General features: G+C 40.5%; 1 protein-coding gene across 1 annotated transcript in view; it reads right to left on the bottom strand.

Moving 5' to 3' along the window:
- LOC124065158 (proprotein convertase subtilisin/kexin type 4-like) overlaps window positions 1-27,000 on the bottom strand; it is a 163,381-nt gene that overhangs the window by 94,381 nt on the left and 42,000 nt on the right. The gene's annotated exons all lie outside the window — the stretch shown is intronic.

Raw genomic sequence — 27,000 nt, 5'->3', positions numbered from 1 at the left:
CCTACCCCGGACCCCCCGCCAACATCAACCCCGGTAACATCACTACACCTCCGCCGCCACTGCCTCATCTCTGCTCCCCGCAAAACCCGTATGTAACACACACACACACACACACACACACACATATCCACCTCCCACCAGGGCCTCAATCGGCAGTGGCTGCCCCACGCTGGCTGCACATACTGTAAACAACAAGCTGTCAACAGGGCTCAAGTGTGCCAGCCATCTGATGTGACCTATGGAACAAAATTCTGGCTGTGCTGTGGAGCTCATGGCTCAGCGGGGGTTGCTGGTCAGAGTGGTGCTGTGTGGGTATGTGTGTGACAGTGGGCGGGGGGTGGGGGTGGGAGTGGCAAGCTTTGACTCTGCAGATAGAGCAGAGGTGGAATAAGTTATTGTCTAAATGTTATGCCACTGGCCGCGGTTCAGAAACAAACAACACATTTTGTTTAAAGCAGGATGCTAAAGGTGCTCTGAGCAACATTTTAAATAATCATTAAATGAACCATCACCACAGAACAAAGCTGCGCTGTAACTGATTTATGCCTTTTAAGAGAAGCAACAATGTGTCAGGGCTATGGGACAAGGACTATGCTCGTGTTTTCACCCATAGTTTCCAGTGTGATAGTGAAGACAATAGTAAATAAGTAAAGTATGTCTACATGTGAAACAAGTTGTATGAAGACTTAGTGGCTTTGTGGAGCTGTGTGAGGGCTGATTACCTCATGTGATGTCACCTGAGTCAGCATTGGATGGGGTTGATAACTACAAGTTTGAAAATTAAAAAAAATAGAAAAGGTAAAGAAAGAAGTGATCTTATCACTGCTCCTTGTCTCTTGGTGCTAGTGGGTCAAAGCTACATCTACCCCTACTAGCACAAGACGGCTGAACCCCGACTGTGCTGTCTGCGGACAAGTTGCACTGTGGGTAACGTGGGCACCCGGTTTTGAAAAGAAAGAGGAACATTTGAAAAAGAAAAAGATGAAATCTCTTCCTTCTCTTTCATTTAAAGTTGTAAAGTGTTTTTCATTTTGTTTCTACAGGTGAATGTTTGAGCTTCACTGTACAGGATGATGCACGTACACAGTTTGACACTGGACGGATGTCTTCCTGTTCATCTCCTTGAAGCGCAAAGTTTCTCTGTGCTCTATTAAAAATCCCATTTGATGGAGCCATATTAGCTCACATAGTAGAGTGGGCACTGTGTGTACTTACTGCACTGGCCTCAGGTTCAATTCCCTTTGCTGCTGTGGCTACACCTTCATGAAGCGTACATTTTCCAACAAATTCTAAAGGCTAAAGGGATGACCGCTCCTGCTCACTTGATAATAATGGAAATAATAGACAACTGAGGTTTAGGAAATAATGTAAAGGCACAAGTACTGCATACAGATTTGTAATTCCCACACAAACATTAAACAGAACGGAGAAAAAGGATGGGAAATCCATGGGAAATTACGAAGGGATAAAAATACATACAGTAACAAGCTGCTGGTATGAAAGATAATTGAGCATGCAGTAAAACCCAAAGATAGGAGAATTCACGCTGTGACTGAGATAAGACGATGTGACAATACTGTATTCTACTCCTCTCTTCTCAAACCTGGATTTACGTCTGATATCCTTTTTGTCTGCACATCCTGTCTTTTGACACGACTTGTACGACTGCACTCAATCGCTGCCTCCTTCCCTGACTATTGTCTATATGCTATTATTACTGTCATCTCCCCCTCTTCTTCCCGTCTCCTCCCCCATCCCTCCACCCCTACCCCCCATGTCTACTCTCAACTCTCACTCAGATTTGTGGCTCTTAATATTGTATCTGTCTACTAGAAGGACAGGAGCACGGGAAATGACATGTTTCCGCCTGGGGTGAAAAGACACACATACACACAGACACACGCACACATACTCAGGCATCAGAGACTGCGTCAAGCTCACAATGTAATTACGGGGAAACAGAGCAGTCAGTTACACACCTGAGCGCAGCTCGGATCAGAGCTGGGGTGTTACTCTGACACTGACGGGGAAAGCCAGGAGTTAGTCTGTTAAAACACAGTGACAGACAGCTACATCTACTGACGTGGCCGTGCTGACAGACCAAATATTTGGACTGAGGTGAAATGGAGAAGGACAAGCTCAGATGTAGAACATCAAGGTGACACTGCCATGCCTTTCATGCATGTGGAAGCACAAATATATTGTAGAAATATATGTGGACAAAGATCTAATGGGAGACATTAGATCTTTGTCATGCATGAAAGCACAAATATACTGTAGAAATCAGAAATCAGAAAGACTTTATTGCCATTGTAAGTGAAGAGGTTTCACATTACTAGGAATTTGTCTTGGTGATTGGTGCATACATAAAACGTAACAAGTAACATATAATAGAAGAATAAAATAAAATTAAATAAAATAGAATAAGGTAACGCAAAATAAAATAAGATAAGTAAAATAAGTATGGTTCTGGAGGTAGTCCAAAAGCGAGGTAGTGCAGGGTGGAGTATAGTGCAACTGGGTGAGGTGAAGTGCAAATGAACAGCAGGTGGATAATGACATGAGCAAAAATTAGTTACTAAGGTGCAGGGCAGCATGTTAGTCAGTTGGTGTTCAACAGTCTAACAGCACAGGGGAAGAAACTGTTCTTGTGGCGTGAGGTTTTGGTCCGAATGGACCGTAACCTCCTGCCTGAAGGGAGTTTCTCAAAGAGTCCCTGTCCAGGGTGAGAAGGGTCAGCTGTGATCCGACCTGCACGCCTCAGAGTCCTGGAGGTGTACAGGTCTCTGAGAGATGGAAGGCTGCAGCCGATCACCTTCTCAGCAGGGCGCACAGCACGCTGCAGTCTGTTCTTGTCCCTGGCAGTGGCCCCAGCGTACCACAAGGTGATGGAGGAGATGAGGATGAAATAGCAGTTCATGGTTTAATTCAAGGTTATGAGTTGCACCAATTTCTTGGCAAACAACAGCTAGAAGAAGTGACTTCCTTCCTTGTCATAGGAAGATAGTCACACATCCGGAGCTGCAGCTGGAGACACTGCACAGGAACACTACAACAAAAGGTCATTTTTGCGTTGGTGCTTCTGTACAAATTAGACTGGAACGTGTTAGTTGGTGAGCTGTAGAGGCGTTAGTGGGGATATTTTTAATCAGCCTAGCTCTTTTCTCCCACTTCTAGTCTTTATAAGTTAGGCTTCATGTCTGTACACCCGCACTGTCAGCAAAGTGGGAGAAACACATAAGTCACCTGTTATTCTGATCATTGAGTGCTCACAGGTGTGATATTATTTTGTTTCTATGAGTTAGCTCTGCACATTTAAACCAGAGACAAACTAATTGTGTATAGCTCATTTTAAATTAGCTAAATCTCTCATATTAGTATTAAAACTGGATTTTATTCAGATGTAACTATGAGGAATGCTGGCTTGCAGTAATTTAGTCCATGGTTTGTTGACGCAGTTACTTTTTTCCGACCTGAACAACAAGGTGTAAATGCTGCATTTATGAACAGACATGAGAGTTGTGCCCATCAAAGCTTCTAGCTTTCAGAAATAAAGCTAATCAGCATACTTCCTAAAATGCTGAACAGTATTTCTTTCCACAACAGACAGGCAGTATGCTTTAATTTACCTCACTGGATGCAATTATTCAGACCCTATTGGATGTATACAGTATGCTACATGAACACATAAAAGATTTATGGACAAATAGTTAGTAGTTAGAGTTATAAAAAATGAGAGAGAGAGAGAAAATAAGCATGAGCAGAATGGGACAACCACTCCTGTTTCTAAAGGTCATGTGAGATAAAACTTCAGTGCTCAGGATGAAATAGATCGCCAGTGTTTTGGTCTCCCACTGATGTCTTTTCATTTGCTGACACCACCAGTGACTGTTCTCTTCAGCTGCTTCACGAGATTACTTTGCCACCTGATAAAGTCCCTTACAGAGAATCCCTTTAGCAAACAGATGGAGGTTGTAGCTACAGCCGCTAGTTACATGTATCAAGGTTTCATCCTGTGCCACTATACCACCTTGCTCAGTACCACTGATTGTTGGATGACAGCACCAGGTCAGGTCTTAAATCCTGGGGTTGAATCTCCCTGACAGAATGCTAATAGAGGAATCTGTTTCCCAAATTCCACACATCCCAATTTCCACATATTTACCATAAGGCCTACTACTGAACATGTCACTCACCTCCATTTAGAGTTTCTAAATAAAAATATTCATTCATTATAAATTTAATTAAGAGAAAATTTAAAAATGCAATTCAAGAAACACATTCAAGCAAAGGGTTTTAATGGAAACACATAATTATCATGTTCAGTGGCATTTGAATTGTATATGATAGCACTACCCTTGAACTGTATTACCATGCATAAAGAAGCACACGGCTTGGGAAGAGCCAGATGTACTGTATGTATCAGCACTTTCTCTCTAGAAGAAATAAGGGTGTAGCTCATTAAGTCCCTGGCCAGCCATGTTCACACTGAACCTTATCAACCTCTACATGACACAACATGACTGTACAGCAGATCCTGACTGAACGAATGAGGAGTGGGTGCAGTACAGTGCTCTGATTCATTTCTTCTTGTGTAATGCACACTCTGTGTTTGCTATGGGTTTAGTATCCTCTCCTAACCAAATGGAGGAAGAAGTCTAAATGATACTTTCCTTTGTGTAACATCCGTCCCTGGTGTGAGCATGTGTATGTGCACGCGTGCATGTGTGCATGTGTCTGTACGCGCACCTGTGTTCTACCACAGGGGACGAAAGGGCCAGTTTGATAAATGGCTTAAATAATGAGGAGTCCCAGGAGCTCTCAACTTAACTACAGTGTAGGACTGCGGTGATGAAGATCTAGATGTGTGCCCACACACACACACACACACACACACACACACACACACACACACACACTACAGTGAATACAATAAACTCACAATCTAATGTATGATTTTGAGATAAAAGAAATGCACTAAATATTGCAGAGTTGGATGCTTGTTGGATCTGTTTCTTTGCTCAGCAACACAAAGCTCAACACAGGAAAAAGCTTCATACAGTCATCACAAGTGTCATTAACTGTTATGGTACATAAGAGCATTATTAATGCGAGTGTTGATCATCATATTGCTAATGTTTGTGCTTAAAATTGACACCACACAAAAAAATGATTTATGTTATGGATTATATCACATCATTTCATGAAAGCAGCAGGTGATGTTTTAATTATTCATCCGGTGGGTTACTGGCTTACTTACTTTATCATTTAAAGCCCTGTAATATATATTATAATATTGTAATATATACTATTTCTAACAACTATTTCTTATGATTGTTGTCTTCTTGTTGTTGTCGTAGCGTCTGGACATTCTCTAGGTTACTGAGAGAAGATTTCTCTGCCAGTTGTGTGACACAAATGCTTCAGAATATTGAGAACACACTTGTTGCTGGATCAACACCATGTGCGGAGAACAAACTGCATGTTAGCGTCAGTTTCATGGAACTACAAGAACGTTTACACTGATAATAACCGATCTGATACCAAGACTTGGTTTTAAACTTACACACCTCACTCAGTGAAATTTAATGGGACATTTTTTGTATGTGTAAGTGAAGACACTGTTGACATTTTCATACAGCATTATTTTTTTAGCTTGTGCAATAATTATACTGTTTCTGTTTTTGTTTTACTGTTTTCATTTATAAAACTATATTGCTGCAACTTCCTGAAGATGGTAAAAAATCCTTCATCAGTGGATCAGAGTGTCACTAAAACCTGTAGCTCCTGTCAAAAAGTCATGCTGCTGCTTAACTGCTGGGGTCAACCTTTGCTCATTTGTTTCCACTTTCTCCTAGCTAACTAAGAGTATGACTAAATGAGTATACAATACAAAGGAGTTTTCCACTCTCACATGACACTGAGACAATCTGAATTTCGCGAAATGCTTCACAGCCACACACAATGTTATTTACGGAGAAGCTGCTAATCTTGAACGTGGTAATGATTTTTACTGTTAAAATGTTACAGAACATGCAGCACCTTTAAATGGCTGCATATGTTCTGTGTTTGAAAGCATAAAAAGTCAGGTTCAATATTGTGCCAACACATCAGAGAAAGAAAAGGAGAAACAGTAGCAGACATAATGACCCAGTGAGCCAGTGAGAAGAGCGGCAGCGTGGGTAGGGCTTCAGCACCAGGCACAGGATACAGCACCCTGCATGAATATCAAAAAGCTCCCTCCCTTTGACCTTGAGATTAATATTTAAAAGCTGGCTACAGTCTATACACACACACACATACAGACATGTGCACACACACACAGTGTTCACCGTGTGCCCCGCGGCCAGTAGTGCACTGAAGTCTTCCTCATTAACTGGCTGTTCTGTTCTGACTCTTGTATCTATAAATACTGTATAAAGCAAAAGCTAATTATACTGTATATGTTCTAATAGATATGGACGGATGACATATAGGTATAGTGTTGATGGATCAGAAAAATGAACTAACCATCTGAAGCAAGTCTATATGTTCTCTGTCCTATCCCACATCTTTAAAAAAAAATGTTAAAAAAAAAAGAAACTGACTGGAAAACAATCTTTGGTGCCTTAGAAAATAGTTGGCAATAATATCAATGGACATACTGATACACAAAAATATTTTAACATTTCAACTGTAAGAATTAATTTTATTATTTGACTGTATTTTTGTGATAATCAGTGTGTTTCTGACTGGGTTTCACAGAATCATGTGAAACTCAACATCCCACAAAGGAACAAGCAAACAACAATAATTTACATTTTTTTTTATCTTTACTGTTTCTCGTTTAAGTTTTGCCCTGCTGTACTTTTCTGTGTTTCTTCCTTTTGGTTTCTCTGTTCTGAAGAATAGGTGCTAATTCACAGTCATCTAAAAATGTTAACTTGGTTACAAAATATCTTCATCACAGTGCTGCCCTCAAATCACATTTATTACAAACTATGTGCGGCTCTTGAGCAATGAGCAGATCTTGGATCAGTACAATGCTGAAGTCTGATGGACTCTTGTGTTTTACATCTATTCAATTACTTTTCTTTACCCTAAGAACAAAAAAAAAAAAAAAAACCAACAATAAAAAAAAACATGTCTTTATGTAATGAGCGCAGGGGAGAGTTATCCACAGAAATGTAAAACAGGGAGTGTAGAGACTTTGCTAACCCCTCCTATCGAGCTGTCTGTATTTGTTGTGTTTGCACTGTGAGACTCTACGAGATGCTGCAGCCGAGAGCGGATTCCTTTAAATCAAATCAGTGTAGTTGTTTGTGTTTTCAGGATACAATGTGAGCCTGTTTGGGCTTTGAACTGAAGAAAATGTAATCTCTATTGTTTCTGTGTCACAGATTTTCTGTGCCTTTACAGCCTAAAATGTAACTTGCACTTGTTGGACTGTCTCTGCCTGAGACTAAAGCTTAGTTTATTACAGGCAGCAGTTCTGACTTTTTAAGGTGCAAAACATCAACTGCTGTGACTATGGAGTTTGATTTTCTCTGGGTGGTGTTCTTTTCATTGCCTGTTTGGCCACTGTGGCTGTCAGCACTCATGTTAAGTACCCAGCTATTCATCTGTTTATTCCAAACTGCTTTTGCTAATAAAGTACATTCAGGGAGGCAGTTAGTGTACTGTATAACTGTTGTCACTGATAAAGTAAGTAAAGTAATAAAGTTGGGACTCAACACTCAGACCTGTAACAGTATTTTCTTTCATAAATGACATCACATCTCACTTCCTCTGTCATTCAGGTGGGTATGGGTGAGAGAGATACACAAAACACACATATAATCATCAGAAATCCCCAGCCATGCACGAACACACACGCACTGTCCCTGCCTGCAGCTATTTCTTCTACCCAGTATACGCTAACCCACTTCTGTCCACTGCTGTGAGGGATGCAAACAAACTCAGAACACAGACAAAGTGCTGAGCGGACGTGACGTCTGAAGCTTAGCTTTTGTTTCATCTGCTTTTTCTTGTCTGTTTCTCTGTGTTTAGCGCAGTGTGTGAGGCCCTGGTGCAGCACTCTCCTTTATGGAGAGACGAAGGGGAGGCAACCTCACTGCCAGAGCAGGTTTTTTTTGTATGTGTGTGATCAAAGCTATTATAGAGCGTGTGTGTGTGCCTGCTATGACAGCAGTTTAGGTGTGTGTGAGACAAATATATAGACAAGTCTGGACAGCAGTGGTTTTAAGTTTGATGTCTCAAGATTCCAATTTGAGTCAGTTAATGCTGATATCATCCGCTTATTGCACTGCAGATTTTTATAAAATCTTTAAAACTTAGAGATGTTCTGACAAAGTAAAAACAACTACATGCAAAACTCATCTTTAATACATGGCCTTCACATTTGACTTAAATTGTTAAAGGAGCAGGTGGTAGAAGTTTGGACACAAAAATTCTGATTAATAAATAATGATTTATAGAATTTGATTATTGGCAGGTGCCAATGTTTTAATGGACAGAACTCTTTCAACTAAATGAAGGGCAAGTCCGCCTACAAGCACTCCAATTCTGGCAAAAAATGTACACTGTGTGAATGTTTATGAATTTATAAATAATCAGTAGTCAACACAATGGGGCCGAGCAGTGTACACTGCTTTAGCATGCTGTATGATGGAGGCGTTCTTCGTATATTCATATTCCTTCAACAGGCATTTTCACAAGTCACAGTGGGAAAAACTCACGTGAGCTTAAATGCCTGGTGACAGAAAAAGCCAGCTTGCAAATTATGTACTGCCAGGCTCATGTTACTCATGTCATATTTTCTCAAGGTCAGGATTGTTAACTGTGGTGTTTAGTATAGTTTATTACAGTTTTTTTGCTTGTTTGTTTTAATAGATGCTATTTTAATAGGTGTTTTATTTATCTAATCTCAATCTTAATATACCTTTGGTTGTATTTCTGGTTTCTGTGGTTTAAGATTTATTGCTGTATTTCCTGTGCTGTTTTAGTTTAGTGATATCTATAAAATGTTTTTCTGTCTTTATCACAACCTTTTAAAAAGAAAATGCATACACTTCAATTATTGCATTCAGCTTCAAAAATCCAATATTGGTCAGGATCAAGAAGAAATACCAGTAAAACTTCAAAACATGGTTTGTATTTGTATCTATATAAATATTATAAATTATAAATATCGTGTATTAAAGTGGTCTTGTGTATATCAAAGTTACAAAGGAAAAGCAAGCAGAAGGTCGAGTATTGACATGTCACACACCCAAGATGATACTACAAAGCTTCTTTCGATGATTTTATCCCTCCCTCTATCTCTTTACTCCCTTTTGGTCTTATCTTTTCTTCCGGTGCTGCTCTTATTCTCTCATATGACTCCCCCCCACCGCCACCACCATCACTATCTGTCCTCCCTCTTCTTATCCACCTCCTTCTCATCTTCTATGTCTCTCTTCCAGACACGTAGTATCTTGTAGTATCTCCAACTTACTTCCTGTACCTTTCTGTTTCTTCCGCTTTAACATCTCCACTCCGTCTTTCCATTTTGATATCCCCCACTCCTTACATCTCCTCACAGCCATCTATGAACATATCCCTCGTCTCCACTCCCTATATTTATCTCTTCCTTATCTGGATCTCCCTCTCCTTCTCTCCATGCATGCCTATCTGTCTGTATCTGTTCTCTCCCAGTCTCAGTGGGCTCAGCCCTCATAAGGGAGGGTGCAGAGGGAGGGATGAGCCTGAAATGGTAAATTGTTTATTTCTGACAGCTCAGCGGCTGCTTTAAGCACCACCCTTTTCTCACTAAGACCCAATAAAGGTAGTGAAGTAAAAGAATAAAAAAAGAAAAGAAAAAACAAACAAACAAAAAACAAAAACAAGTCATATTCATCATTGTAATTGTGTGGGTGCTTTGGGTACGCGGGCGGCCCAGTGCCGATGAGGGATGGCGCTGCTCACTGGCCTCCCTAACATCCATGAATCACAGCCAGAGTCGCTTGCCGGCCCTCAGCCGCCATAAAACAAAAGATGGACATGAAAAATGTAGCAATTAAGTGATTTGATTTCTGCTCTACCCTCCTGTCATCCATTCTACCAGGCCACACACACACACACACACACAACATATACATATGCAATCATACAATCAGAATATTACTGTTTTGCAAACCCTGCACATGAATAAGGACTTACATTGGCATACAAAGACACTGATGTGCACACCAACTTATAAAACACACAAATATAAATATATGTATGTGCCTTCTAAAACACATTTCATTTCAGTTAGTTTCTGTCACACATACACACGAGGGTATGAGAATTTAGCCCTTACACATTCAGTTTTACGTATCCAGCTGCAGGCATTAGGATGCTGAGAGCCCTGCAACACTAATGTGACAAAGGGGTTGGTATGAGAAATCTTTACTAGTGAGATCATCTCTGATTAATAAAGTGCTATAGACATGCAGAATGATTAAAGCAGCCCTGAATTAATAGTGATTAACTATAAATCCTTATCATATGCGTGGCTAATGTAGCTGAAGATGACACAGTAAACTGTACCACAAAGCACTGTGAGCTACATTTTCTGAAAAAAAAAAAAAAAAAAGCTATGGTAGTGTTAGCTTGTTAATCAGCAAGATGGCTAGCTTGTAGTATTACATTTCTATAAAGTTACTGGACTTGTGAGTGTCATTGTGAATATACCGTAAGCCTACACACCAGCAGCTTCTTGACAGAATGTCCTATTACCATCACATGTCAACACTCCAGAAATCACAATGCAACCAATGTGCATTGCACTTCTCTTCCCTAGTTAGGAATAAGCTCCAACAATTCTCATAATGCAACTGGATTGTGACTTTTTATTAGAACTTACCAAATAACTTGCCCCATTACTACAAGATACCCCGATGATGTCACTCGAGCAAATTTCTCAGAATTGACAAAGCTGAGCTGGAGAACAGATTTAAAACTGCTGTCAGCAGGCAACTTCCCAAAGCTAATGTTAGCAAATTGAGTTTGACATTTAAATTGCTGTATTTTCCTCTAAACATGTGGCTACTACCTTCCACTAGTGCAAGCTTCAATTTAATACATTTGCCATTTGTGTTTCTATTGAAGACAGTGCCACCTCCACTGTCAATCATGACATTTTGAGTCCGTTTTTAAACAAACTAATAACTAATTAAAGGTAAACTTGTCAGAATGAAACAACTGTACATATGTCAGCATTGTAAGAACTATTTAAAATGACAGAGACCATCGTTGTAAAAAAAAATATTTGATGTGTATTCTAGTTTAGTTTGGCCCATGTCCCATCTGCTAACAGGAATGGGGAGGGATTCATGACCTGTACTGGAGCCTGACACCAGGGGGCCATCCAGGTGCTCTGGCTTCACATTTGACAAACTCTCATGTCATCCATCTTTACAAACAGTCAATCATTCATCATCATTTACCCATCCAACACAACCCAAACAAAGTTACCCAAATGTTACAGTTTCATTCCAAACAGCACATTCTTTGTGTAGGTGAAAACACATACAGCAACACATATGTTTTCATTATATTTACTTCAATTAGGACATAGATGGAAAAGATGGCCACCAAACTCAATTTTGGGATTGATCTGAAACTTTCTATTGAGTATTTCTCTGTGCCTCTCTGGAGTAAACATATTAAAACAATCTACCTCCTATAAGCTGCAGTGGGGAAACTATATCTAAACAGTGCACTCTATGAGAAATGTGGACGTTTGAACATTGTTTAGCATGGGGGGGGGGGGGGGGGTTAATGGGACTTGGCTAAGCATGTGTAATTAAGAGCAGGGGTAAGTGGTGAGTTGCAGAGTGCACAGTGTGTGTTTGTGTGTGTGTGCGGGATATGGTAGCAGCATCAGGCCATGATGGAGTGCTTTGTGGAGCCAAACACCCATTCAGCAAGCTGTGTGCTCATTAATCCTGCCAAACTCCACTTGTTACATGCACGCACAGGAAATCATGAGGCTAGGTAAACAGGGAACTGCTGCGATCCATCACTGCACGCTTTAGCGAACACAGGAACACACGGACATGTAAGTGAATGCACACACGCACACACACACACAGATGTAGTACACATGAGAATAAGCTTGCATCCCTGCAAACATAAAGTAAAAATACACACACACACACACACACCCACAAAAAGCAAGTCCTCACCCTAATATTTAAGGATTTACATTGTGGGGACTTGTATTTTGTCGGAGAGTCTTCACAATGTGACTGTGTAAACAGATTTCTATCCCAACAACTAAAGAAGTAAGTATACACACACACACACACACAGCTATGCATGAATGTACAAAGAAAAAGGGATGTATATTAAGTCACACATTAAATTAAATTTTGTCTGTTATCTTACAGTCGGTACTTGGTCTCTATATACGATGTCTTTATGATGTTTCAATATCAATCCAGAAATAGTTCTCTCTCGTACATTACTGAGAAATCACATCCAGTGAGGGTGAAGGTCTGCACTTGCTATTAGTAGAGAGAAATACTTCCACAAAGCCCGGAAAGAAATCAATAGAGGTTGACCCCAGTTTGACCTCTCGTTGAACAGAGAAGTTATGGTACCACACTGGCCTTGGCATTAGTTTATTTGATGTGTGTTTTCCCGACAACAGCTTTCTCTGCTCTCCTTCTCTTCCTTCCTTTCCCCTCTTTCTCTTTTCTCTTCCTACTTGCTTCAGTTGCTTTGTTTCCATCTCCTCGGTGACTGTGAATACGCATGCACATGCCCACGCACACATAAACACACGCTTTACATGACAAATGCAGTATAGGGCCAGTTACACAGCCCAGTGGTTAGATGCAGTGTTGGAGCAGATCTGTTATATCTATACGCCTGCCTGGCTGGCTGTAGCATTTACTGAAGCCATCAGTGAAACGACATTCCATATATCTTTGACAGAGAGGGGAACAATACTATTTACACCAATTTAGCTTAGGGAAGCGAGGGGAGGGGGTTTCCAGTTAATGGGTAACTTTTTTTTCTCCTCTTGTTTTACCATTTGGTATTCACAGTGGCCACCTTTCAAGAGGACAGATGAGTTGTGCTCTCAGCCTGCTACTCACATGCTAATAAAATCCATTATAAGGTATGTAAAAAAGCAACAACAAAAAAACAAGGTAGGGCTTTCATAAATAAGTCAATTTCGCTACACTCTTTCATCAAAGACACTCCCACTATAAGCTGTTAAATATGATATTCAATCAATATGCAAATAGACAAAGCCACAAAACAACAGCTGTAATGTAAACAAAAACAGCAGAAGAAGAAATTCATCATTTCTTTTATTTTTTTCATTGGTCTTAGTCCACGTCACAGTGCAGCTGCAGGACTCACCCAGTTGAGCAGCTCATAATATTTACCCAGAGTGGTCTCGCTCCAAAGCCTGGGAACACAAGACCTGATCGGGTCAAAGGTCGCAGGTCATCCAGGGGCCAGTCAAGCGTTAGTGGTTGAGCAGGTTCAGGTTTGGGCTGGATGTAAAAGGTCAGTGTGGTCACGTCAGGTCAGGTCAGGTCAGAGAAAGGACTAGTTGTCCCCTGGGGTTAGTAAAAGGTGACAAGAAAATTAGGGTCTATTTTCCTGCAATGTAAAAACCACCATGGGTGTAGCACTGCAGTTGTGGCAAGAGAGAGAAGAGATTTGAAAATATTAAAATGGGTCAAAATTAGAGTTGCATGTTTTCCCATGATCTAAAAAAAATTAATACTTGCTGGGAATATCAACTTATTTTATTCGAACATTGATGTAATTCCTGTGCGATAGTAGAACAATACCTAAAATAACCCAAAAAACAAATAATAATAATAATACACTATTCATAGGAAACATCATACGAAGATGTCTTATCTTCTGTTTTTATCATAATGGTTTGAATGTCTGACTGTTTATTGATGACTATATAACAATTTTTACAGTGCTGATCTAGGCTATTACTATATGGAGTTACATTCACTAACACACTAGATTTTCATTTAATTTTCACTGAACCAGACGCCCTGTTCAGTGGTAGATAAGGAAAATTCGCCCAATGCATCCATTTCACAGCATTATTTTCATTGAGGGGCAGCAGCATTGTTGTTGGATGCCCATTTGTAACAGGAGCCTGTCAGAGTATTTGCACAAAAGATGCTCTTGCTGTTGAGCGGTCTGATTTAGGAATAGAGCCTCTATCCCACGTATCTGATTAACATAGACATGGTGGCACCAGGTGGTATGTTAAAGGATCAAGGATCAAGGAAGTTATTACAAGTCACCCTGATCCTGTAGGACACACATGTGATACTGTATGATAAATAGTGGACAGAGCCAACATGATGTCACCCATTGGTTTATCAATTACTGTTCTGAAGCCTCGAATATGGCTTTCTGGAGCCAGAAGTGACCATATTTATATGAGACGGCAAAACTGGGAAGGATATACATTGCTGCACTTCTATTCTGACTAAATCCAACTAAGAACCCTAGGACACCGTTGGTGATTTGTCAATCACAAGGCAACTACACCCTAAAGCATACCCCGTTTTCTCATTTATTTTATTCTAAATGCTGTGTTGAAGAAGACCTGAAAGACCTGACAGAGACCATAAACTTATTAGGACATTTACAGTTTACTATAGTAATGAATCATTTAAGTCATTTCTCATAAGGTTACATGAAATTTATTTTTGAAACCAGTGGAGTTGATCTGTGCTGGCCTTTAGAAAGGATACAGGTTTAAGGCACTTCTGCACTGGCTTCACATTTTGGACCCAGAAGCTGTGCCATATTCCATGACAATCAATGCAAAACCTGCTGAGACATTTGACTCACAACCACAAATGTCAAATTTCTGGTGACACGAGAGGGAGATGTGATCACCATAGGATTCTTCATAGGATTCATCCCTAGAGCCACACCCCTGGCATGGCTGAAAATACTGTGCAGCACAGCTTAACAATATGGTACAATTTTAGCATGAAAAATAAATACCAGAAAGCAGCGTAGATAACAAAGTGGTCCAAAAATTTCTTGTGTTAACATCACTTTAAGGTTGGACTATAACTGTGGTAGTTGTGCGGTAGTGTTTTGGGGAAGGCGTCATTGTTGGGTATGCATGACAAAAACTACAGACTGATAAGCAGACATCCCAGAAATTCTGTGTTCCTGCAAGTATTTTCCCCTAGAAATTGGAAGAGATTTTGGTGTGAAATCCCAGGAAAAACCAGGATCTGACTAGCTGATATCCCGCAGTGGTAAAAATATGATGAGGGCATATAAGTATAAAAAAGAAGGAAGTTAAGATGCTGCAATTACAGGATAAGAACAAGCACATTTTTATTTTTTAAGGGATCATTTTTCTTACACAAACAACTGCCTAGATTGCTGTGCATTTCCAGAACTAAATAATGGGCAACAGCTCCCTTTAGACCTTTTTTCTCCTCCCATTTTAGCTTCCTATAAAACAGAAATGACCCACTGAACACTTCGAACCACTGTATCAATGCCTGACTGACAGAAATGGAGCTCTACCTCCCTCCTGCCCAGCCTACACAACACAAACAGACTTACAATGAAGCCTGTATGAATGGAGACCTGTCAATCACAGGAAACCCATCCATCACCCAGCAATATACAAACGATCATCTCCGAGAATCAAATTCTCCAGGCGTGAGCAACTATACAGCCACACACACAGACACACATAGGCACTGGGGATAAATGCGCACAGACACAAACAATAAAACACATGCATAAACAAAAATACACACATTGACATACAAAATGCACATAAACATACACACAGCTCATCCAGTGTTGGCGCCCCGACTGTAGAAGTCATCAGGGACCTGTAAAGCATTACCCTCTGTGTGACTCGAGCCACTCCAGAAATAGCCTCTGTAATGTATTCTTACCGCCACCGTCTCTTTTGCACAATAGTGCCCTTAATAACACACTCCATTTCTGTTGGCATAAATAAGGGCTCCATTTCCATCTTATTTCATGCAAATGAGAGCGCCGGCGCCCAAACAGGTAGTGGGAGTACTGTGTGAGTGGAGTGTGGAAGTGTGTAGTTGCTGAGTGTAGTGGCATGATTGGGGACGAGCGAATTCAAATGAGCGTTGGAGAGACCCCACAGTGTGCCAACGACTCCCACGCCAGCCTGCCAACGGCGTGACAGACAACGTCACTTACGGGCCCTGCAGCCTGCACAGGGTGCCATTACGGGGGCCAACGCAAAACCAATATTTATCCAGGCAAATGGTTCTCTAGAGAGAGATTATTGATGCACACACAAGAGTTGCGCTCCAGTAGTAGGCGCTGCTGCTGCTGATTTCATTGGTTCATTGCATTTTGAATGCTTTCCTTTCTCTGTAACCATGCAGGAAGCAAAGCCAGAATGTCTGCACACAAATAATGTTTGCTTCACTTTCTGTGACATCAGTGACAAGGGTGTGGCCAGGGGTAAAAGCGGCCCTCCCTGAAGCAGGTATCTAAGCTCCACAAGACTTAGCCACGGTTTGCTCTGTGTGTTTTGCTAAGTGCTCTCTTATAATATGTTGTCTGTGATTAACTTCTTCATCCTCTCTTCAACTCTTGTCTCCTCTCCCTCGTTGTTCAGGGTATCTCTGACTTTTGCTTCACTTATTTATGTGCAGTCTGTTCTCTTTCCAGGCATCCTTAGTACAGACAATGCTATGTAGTCAAGGTCATAGACTTGGCTTGATGTCTTCTCTCTGATATTCCATCTTTACTGCAAACATTTTTACACTTTTCCAAACCTTTACTCAAAAGAGTATTGCTTCTACTTAGCAGCACACTCCTATAACATATACATACAACTGTCAGTCTCACAATGGACAGTTGTGAGACTGTTGTGAGTATTGCTTCTACTTAGCAGCACACTCCTATAACATATACATATAACTGTCAGTCTCACAATGGACAGTTGTCAAAACCTACTGACTACATGCTGACTTCATATGCTAGAGCTTTTGCTGTCATCTGACATAGGCCCCAGACCATCACCACCCTGCAAAGGATAAGATAAAGTATGACTGAATGAATGTGTTTATGCCACCTATTCTGTTTTGCACCTGACCCTTTTCAAAAATGTAACTACTTGTCGGGGATACAGCAGATGGGGACCATAAGCACTGTGTGGACATGTTTGCATTTTCTCCCAAAAGTTTCTAATACTGGTCAGTGTTGAGGAGGTGCTGATTGCAAAGACAACCTTAGAGAAGTAGTCTACCAGAATTAATAAAAGAATGTACGAACAGTCTGAAAAAAATCACTGGAATAAGTTGAACCCCCCCTCCCACCAGGTGGTGCCTACACCCTGCAGGTCTCACCCTCAATGCAGAAGACCCAATGGATCCCACATTCTGATGCTGGTGACCACAAAATCTTCCCAGAGGTCTTGTGTCCTTTCCCCTGACAGGTCAGAGCTGTTTAGGCAGCACAAAGAAGACCTACAAAATATTAAGCTGGTGGTTTTAATGTTGCGGCTGATCAGTGTACATCAAAAAGTAAATGAAAGAACGTCAACACAGTGACACAGTTAAGTATAATTAAAATTTTCCATGGGCAGATCACATATGACACATATGCGTTATTGTAAGTGTATCAGATGAAATCTGACACTGAACAAAATGAAAACCTACATATTCAGGACTGTTAAAAGAGAAGGAAATTAATACTTGTTTACATCATAGAGCCTGTTTACACCTGACTTTATCATCTGTCATCTAATCACATGTGGACAGCTCTAAATACAAGCATGAATAGTCCCAAAAAGCACCCAAAGTTTAGAAATGTAGTAAATGATAACCAGTACAGGCCAATTCTTTGTCATCCATAGAAGAAACCCCCAGTTCCTTAAAAAGTTTCAAAATTATGTGGGTTGTTGAGTTAAGAGAAACTTCATAAACTTGATGAAATGCTGTTGATGAGAAATTCTTTTTTAGTTTAGTTAATTCTTGCTTCCTGGAAAAGCACTATGTCTGCTTTCTTCAGTGTTATATGTGTTTATTTGCATACGGAGCTAAGAAGTGAGCTCCCATCACAAGTGGTCACTGGGGGTACATGAGGAGACACACATTAATTATCAGTGTGAACAGCCTCATAGTTTACTCATCCCTACATGACTTGCCTGTATAATCAAAGTCTGAATAACCAGATGAGATGACAACTGAACGTATTTTTTTAAGAAAGCATCAACAATGAGAGTTGCAGAACCAGATTATTGATGATAGTGATTATTTAGGATATTTCACTCAAACAAGGTATATAATGAGGCTACCACCAATATTTTCTGACCTTTGCATTGTACGAACTCATTTTTCAGGATCAGGAAGTATCTTTCCATGTGATATGTGGACCTAAAATCACATTTTATTTTTCAAGATGTACAAAAAAAAAAAAAAAAACCAAACTAAAAATGCCAGCAGCAACGCCCATGGCAACAACTGATTGCTTGGGCAGCTCATGTTGCAGACTGACTGTATTTTACCTTACACTGAGGTGTGGGATGAGTGTGGAGAAAAACACACACATTCTGCTGATGTGATTTTTTTTGCAATAGCTAAATTTCGTATTTTGTTATTGAGGTTGTCTCCATCTTTCTTGTTTTCACTCTGTCAGTCAAGCCGTGTGGGTGGTCGTCTGACAGCTTTTTCCTTGGGCTTTATTCTGCTGATGAAGTTTGAGTTTCTTCTGAGTTTCTTTCTACACTAGTTTTCTACTGTTCCAAACACATCAGAAGTGTAGGCAGACATGTAGGCATCACTTTCTGTGTAAAAGACCCAGCATCAGGTGTTTAGAGAAATGAGAGAAAAAGCTTAGCTGCACTGTAACAAAATCAACTTCATTTAATTTGAGAAATTTACTGGAACCATTTTGATTGTGATTACATAATGCATTTGGGATATGCAGGCCTAGAGGAGCAGTTGGTAAAGTCGGGGTAGAGTAGAGGTGGAGAGGAGAAAAGGTTTACAGGGGTGGATGGTGGTCAGATAAAAAAGCTCTGCACTCGCTTCAAGGAAAGGTTAATGTCTCTCTCGATTTCTCTGTCTCTCCCTCCCTCGCTTTCCCAGCTGAGGTCTGTGTGACTTACAGCAGGTCCACACTGCATTAGATTAAATCATAAATTACCCACCCACCCACCCCCATATCTGCATCCCCCCTCCCTCCCTATCACACTCTTCCTTCTCCCATCCTCTCCCTATCTCAATCTCGCTCTCCCTTTATTCTCCTATATTCCATTCCCCATGTATTTCTCCTGCTCTCCCACTATTATTTCTCCCCAGCTCCAATCATTATTCTCTTTTCTTCGCCCCCCTCATTTCTCTTGCTCTCCCTGTACTCTGCAATATGAATGCCTTTCTGTTAAGAGGACTCCTAGAGTGGCTTTGGACAGCGGGCCATGAGGGTGAATGCTTGCTAGCGTTGTGTATTGCGTGGTCTTATGGTGTGTCTTTGAATGGGGCTGTTGCACTGTGGTATAGGCCTTCATGCTAATACATCTATGCTTGTGAAGTTCTAATGTTCTCAGTTTGCTGTAAAAACACTTGTGGTGAGACGTAGGTTAAACATTCACCCTGTCGGTTATGTTGGTGTACAGGGTACATAAGAAAACTCCCCATTTAGCCTTTGGTTAATATGGCTGGTTAACTAACCTAGAGTGATAACACAGTGTTACTGCCAATGCCAATGAGCACATCACTAGCTAGCTACAGTAGTTTCTGAGGTTACAGGTTGCATTTCAAAATAAAGCCCTGTCAACAACTAGCACATCTACTGCTTTGTATCACCACACTCAGTGGAAGCTGATTGTTCATGCTATCAGAGTTCAAGCAAACATTCATAGCCCTGTCCTGATCTTCATTGGATTGGATAAACACCACCAACGTAAAGCATGTAAGCTAAGCAGCTAAACAGGGTTATGTCTGAGCTGGACAACTGATAAGTTCTTTACTAATGTTCTTTATTCCAGCCTCTGGCAGAAATCAAGCAACCATTATTTAAAAATAATAAGTGGAAAATCAACACCTGTTAACATCATAACCTGCAGGAACATTTTAATCAGTTTTAAACTGAAGTCACCAAAATTCACTCAAAAAAATTCCTGAAATGACTGTCTGCATCTTTAAACAAGAACGATCTAGAAGATTGTACTCAGTAGAGTGCAGGCCTCTGCCAGGTGTGTCTGGGAGCATGAGGGTGGTGAGCAGGACAGGCTGTGTGTCCAGCATGGGGTTAGTGGAAGGAAGGAGAGACGATATGCACGCTCCAAAACACCAGTGATATTAAGTGTCAATTTCACAGTAATAATACCAACAAAAGCATTCGGCAACACTAACGTGGCTGCCACGTGCATTGTCTCTAGCAGAAACAACATTCTGAGCTGGATCACTTAATCAGCTAACTTGTGTGAGCAGTCTGTGGTATAAAACAGAGCAGTCAATAAAATAAAGAAGTCTATGTGCATGCAGTCATAAATGTGCACAAAAATATTATCCTGATGGGTTGAGTAGCATGCAAAATTAGCTCACCTATTTTTAAGAAGGGTTGCCTTTATGATAATTCAAAAACAAAACAAAAAAAGGAGACGTGAGTTTAGAAATAACTTGAAACAAGCTGACTTGCAGACATGAATGGCTTTATGAATGCACTGTGTGTGTGTGCGTGTGTGTGTACAGTATGGGGACAATGACAATACTGAAGTGGACAGATTCTTCTATGAAGATACTTGTAAACACAGAAGGGGTTTGTGTGTAATTGCAGTTTGCAGAGGCTCCTAGAGGACAACTGTGGACCCTTACAAACTCTGCACATTGTGTATATTTGTGCTCCTAGGAATGAAGCTCGGTCTGGTTCAGCAGGGAAGGATGTTCAGAGACACCGAGGAGTCTTATTTTGTTTATTTTCCAATGTTTAGTAGGCTTATTTTTTTTCAATAAAAATAGGTTTTTATTCGCAGGTTTCTTCTTTATATCCTGTGTGTTTTTGTTTGGGAAAATGCCTCCCTGCCCCATAGTGCACACATCAATGATATGTCCAAGTATGATGACAGACACCTATGTAAACATTGGCACACATCATCTGTTATTGTTTATAGACTTACAGGCACAGAGGTACACTTCAAGCTTAACAGAGCGTTGGTGGGATAAGAAAGAGCCCAAGAAAAAAAAAAGAACAAACAACAGTCCTTCCGTTCAGCCCCCACACACCTTACTCCACGACTCCGCTGGAGAAAAAAGGAGAATAAAATAGAGTGGCCCTGCCACAAGCAGCTCTTTTTTCCCCCACTGCTCTCTTCTTCCTCCCCCTTGCCGTGTGAAATCAAATTTCCATGTGGCTCCCGTATCTGTTGCACAGCGAGGTGATTTATCAGGGATGCAAAGAGCATGCAGAAACAATCTTTATTACATCCATTTCCTGCTTGTCAGCCGGGATCATGTTGGCTGTTCATTAAAGGCGCAGCGCAGGTGAGGAGAATGCATCCTGATGCCTTGATAGATTGTCTGCTCCCCTGTGGTGACAGCAGCTGGATGGATTGAACAGTGGGGGGTGAGGAGGGAGGAAAAAAAGCGCTGACTCTGTCGCTGCCCCTGTCAGACACACTTTTACATAGCCGGCCAGTGTCATTTCTATCAAACAGCCCCTCACACGCTATGCACATGCAGACTTCTGACAATCTTTGGACTTAAGCCAGGAGCATGACTTAATGCATGGATGCACTAAATAAAAATTGAGAGACACAGTGTAAAGATGAGGTTTATCTTATTACCAACCTTAGCTCTCTCTGCTAAATACACCAGCGTGTCAGCCACAAGGATGAATTATGAAACATTAACTGTGGCAGACTTTCTTTTTGCCAAATTCCAAACAGAGAACTTGTAATAAAATAATTTTGTTAATTCTAATAACCAAAAATTACAAGAAATCCAGTCTTGCTTGGTGACCACTTTGTTTAGCTACTTGTCAAGGCCTTTGTTGCTTGGTGGTAAAAGATAATCACGATAATCACGTTCTTATTATTTTGTGCAAAGGAGCCTCTGTGTGCTCAGTGGGTTGTGTGCAACACTTTTTCAAATGCACTGTGATTAGGAAAATTATGGCCTGTTTTGTTTACGCTGCACAGGGAAAATACAGTGTGCACTCAGACACTAAGTAATATGACAGAAGTCACTTTGAAGCTTATCTGCCCTGGTGTGGGGTGACTGTAAGTTGACATAAACAAATCACTGCCATAGCAGTAGCATACCATACCAGCTAAAAACAAAAGCTGCTCTTTTTAACTAAAACTTAAATTTCTACATTTAGATGCAAAGTTTCTTTGTGGTGTTCCATAAAATCAATAAATCACACAACAGTTGCTGTGTAGAATATAGTGAGTTGGTAATTTGGATGACAAATATTGTGAATAATAATAATGGCTGCTGCTCAGCAAATCCCTCAGATGGTGCATCCAAAGCTCAGACAATGTACCTTGGATTATCATACAATCGCCAAGAAAACCAATTAAACATGTACACATACAGGTGTAAAAATCCAATTTTGATAATGCTATAATGAAACTAAACCAGCAATATATAAAGAAATGATGTTTATTCTTATAAGTCTGTCTGTGGAGGTGCAGAAGCCAGAACCCAGACATGCACAGACCCAGTGACTTCTGACCTCAAGGGATGTGGGATGTCAGGATAAGACATGGGACAGAACTTAATTCCTGCCTCTTCCCACCCACAGCAGGAAAAAGTTTTTAATTTATTACCTTAACACCCTTTCATTAGAGCCTTAAATTGTGTGTGAAAAGACACATCCCGCTCTAAATGTGTCATCTCCTTTCTCTCTCCTATTTTTTTGCATAGTTAAATTTTAAGACTCTTAAGACTATTTGAGCTCCAGCATCCAGACTCCTCAGCTTGCTACTGAACGCCACAAGACTGGAACACACACGCTGTGCGTCTGCTAGGATGCTTGGATTCATCCTCCTGTGGAACGCTGACCCAGCTGCTTCACAGAGCCTACAGCGGTTATCCTACAGTTGGCTGTCCAAAGATCAGAGTTTGCTTCACTATGCTCGGCACTTTCTGGGGAACTTGCCTCATCATCAGCCTTCATCACCCCTTGGATTTAGCAACTTCCATGTGCTCTGTCTGAGCGCTGAGGCAGAGCTTCCTCTAACATGGTTTTTGTTTCATTTTGGTGTAGTTATTTCCCACATTGTGAATGAATCTCCACTGAATGATAATATTCATTCATTCTGTTGACAGTAAGTTACTCATAATTTCATCTATTCATTCATTCATTTTAGACACACACACATGCACAAACACACAGAGGAAAGAGGACCGCTGACTTTGGTACAAGTTTTTTTATAACAGAGATGAAGGCCACTGTAATCAGAATTTACAACTTTCAGACATAAAACTAATTCAATTATTTTTGTGATTATTTTTTCTAATTAACCAGCTTATTAATCAATTAATCAGCAGAGGTGGAACCACATAATTTACACATGCAGTAACCTCTACAATCCCAACAGACCTTTCAGAATTGAAAGCTTTCTGACTCAGTACAACTGTGACGAGCTGCATGAGCAGACAGAAGATCAAATGCTTTTCATGCTGTATGGACACACCTCATTAAGTCAATCAGCTGAGGCTGTAGAATATCAAAAATATAGCTCTGCCTCTCACAGCAGCCACATAAGCCATCTGAAGCAGCCATAAAATGTTTTGTCACACCTCCCTCAACAGATAAATACATTCAGTGAGACAACATAAATACAGCTCTGCATCTATACCGGGCTCATATTATGCCCTCAGTAGTTTGAATTTCAAGACATAACTACAACATGACACCATCTTCAACTTAGTGCAATCCCTCTTTTCTTTCTCTCCCTCCCTCCATCAAGATGCTCATCCATCCATCCATCCATCCACCCACCCTAATTTGTGTCCCGTGTCTCTCTTTGTACCAATGACATGTAATGGCAATGACGTCAGAGTCAATCGATACTGAAGTGCTTTTGGGACGCCCAGCCAGGAGGAACGGAGGGCAGTGGTGACAGGGACACTGTAATGATGTTGTGGAACAAGGTGGGTGGAGGGTGGATGCCATTTCATCTTCAACCCACTCACTGGTCATAATCACTGGACGACAGCCCAAACACTCCTAAACACTATATATTGATGAACTCCATATGTCAAAGTCATCATTTATTCCTGTTATGGAAGGGTCTAAAGGATTTATCGAAGCAGAGAACAGCTCCCAATGTGTGCAGAGAAGACTGAAAAATGTTGCAAACAAGTACATGCACACATTTATGCAATAACTTTAAATAAGATATTAAATGACATATAAAGTCAACCACACCTAAGTCCTAGAAACCTTGTATAGTAACTTGTCAGACAAAAGTGGCACCCAAGAGAGATAAAGATGAAAAAGATCACAGACGGTGAGTTTACGATACTGTAGCCTCCCCATAACAGGCATGCAGGAAAGCTTCCCAGCATGTTGTTTGCTGTGCATGTTGGTTTTCATGACTAATCGCATGGTCTATAAAGCAATATACAACGGTGACAAAAGCAGTGGCATCAAATGTCCTCTTCCGTCCGACCATCAATCCAAAAATATTCAATTGACTATAATCTAAGATTAAAATAAAATGATAAATTCTCATATCTGAAAACCTGTAGTGATTAATTTCTCTGCACCCTTCCTTGAAAAATGACTTTAATGATTAATTAGTCATCACAAAAGTTGCCAATTGATTTTTCTGCTGATTGACTAATATATTAATTCATGTACAACTAATCAGTTAGATTGCCACGACAGTAAATGCAGTTTTACTTGACACTTCCACAACCAACTTTTAAAAAATAAATAACTTAATTAATTCAAAATTAAAAAAGAAAATGTTCAGTATGGGGAAACGTAAAAAATGATTCCGTTCCAATGCATAGCTTACACACATGCTTTTTAACTGTTGCATTTAAAAGGAAATTTCACCGTGTTTGTTGAATCAGTGTTGATGGTAAACGTAGTCAAGTCAATGCAATTAATTCCTCTGCGTGGACTACACTGAAAGCACTGTTTTCCTGCTGCAAAATCTGTTATTCTTTGGGCACCAGCATCATCATTTGACGTGTAAAATGACAAAGATGGTGTTAAAACAGAACTAACAGCATGGAAATGTACTGAGGACATTTCTGTCAAATACTCGATTGTGCATTTTACTCCAGACTCCTTTCTTGACAAAGGACAGTAACAATTCAAGTCCAAGGATAGATCAGTACCAGATGTCTGAGACCTGACTTCAAACTTGAAAGCTCTAAATTTTGCCATGTTTTATGTACTTTTATTGTATATTTTGTAGTTTAGGCTATCGAACCTCCCCGGAACCCTGACGGATAAGCGGTATAGAAAATGGATGGATGGACCGATGGCTATCGAACCTGGCGTTAGCATGTTGCGTGGCTAATATGGTTACCCACAGTCTGGGAGCCTGGGACACTGGACTAATGTTGTAAGACTGAGGGGCAGTTAACTTATCAACAAGAGCAGTAAAATGGATGCTGGTAACTGTTTTTTTTTTTTAATTTTGCTTTGTTAAATTTTACACTGCAGCGTTAATTCAGATAGCATTAGGTTTGTGGTTATATGGAAGCTTTGCTCCATGATCCGTCCTCATGTGTGCTTCTGTTGCATGTAAATTTATTTGATAGTCATGGCCTGAAGATAACAATACAGTTGTGTGGAATTAAATGGTAAAGCTACAAGAAAGGCAAAGTTTCACTCTAATTTAAATTTACAGTGTTATCATAAAATCATATATCATAAAAGCGTAACTGCCTGTCCAGAGGAGCAAAAGCTGAAAATCTATCAATTACTTCGATGTCTGACAGTTGGTTTGTGTGTAATTTTGAGATTTACTGGGGATTACACTTATGTTACTTATGTAGGTGTTTATGAGAACACACAGCGAGAAGTGGTTCTCATGCCCAGATGTTCAAGCACAAGAATACATTCATTAGTGTGATTTTATGTATAAAATAAAGCAAATGCAAAATTAGTAAATGAGGTCCCTGAGTTTATTGAACTGTGTTTTATGGGTCATGCTGATGCCCCTGAAGTACAGTAATCAAAGAAATCTAATACAAATATATATTATGTTGTAACTGTGAGGGAACAGCCTGAAAGAGCAGAGTCAGAAGCAAACCCGAACACAGAAATACAAATTGAAAGTGGCACACTGAATGTGATTCAATGCTTGGAGAGGATCGGCCTCAGATGCCAATTACATTACCTCTAAAACAGAGGGATTGGACTGAAGGATGGGGATAGAGAGAGAATGTATAGGAGGAGGAGCAGAAGGAGGGGAGGTGGGGTGCCTTCACTCAAAGAAAAATAATTTATTTCATTGTGATATTAAAATCAATAGACATCGACTGAAAGGTGGCTAAAGGTGAGCGTGTACACGATCCTTCAGCTGTGAGAGGCAGACTGTCCGAGAGGGAGGGAGGGACAAAGAGAGGGAAGGGAAAAAAGGAAGGATGGGCAGAGGAAGAAGTCAGCTCCTCGTTAACAAAGAGGGAACAGGAAAAAAGAAAAGAAAAAGACCAAGAAAATGAGAGAAAGAGAAAGAAAGAGACAGAGAAGGAATAAGAGAGTGAGGGAGCTCTTGCCCGGTGGAATCAATACAGAGAGGTGGAGCAGAGTACAATAGCCTCAGAGGAGAGGAGATTCAGTGGTGCAAGTCTAATACTCTGTCTCATACACACACATACATGCACACACAAATATATTAACACACACACACTCGCCCCCTCTCTGAATCCTTTTTGCTCTTGCTTTCTCCTGACATTTTCCTCTATATCCTTCCTCTATTTAATTTCTTTCTCTTTCTCTCTCGCTTGCTTGCTCATTCTGTATCCACTCCCCACGCCTCACCACCAATACACA

Source organism: Scatophagus argus, chromosome 9 (genome assembly GCF_020382885.2).
Source record: "Scatophagus argus isolate fScaArg1 chromosome 9, fScaArg1.pri, whole genome shotgun sequence".
Lineage (NCBI taxonomy): Eukaryota > Metazoa > Chordata > Actinopteri > Scatophagidae > Scatophagus > Scatophagus argus.
Note: the sequence above shows the minus strand (reverse complement) of the source record. Positions and strands in the feature narration are given on the sequence as shown.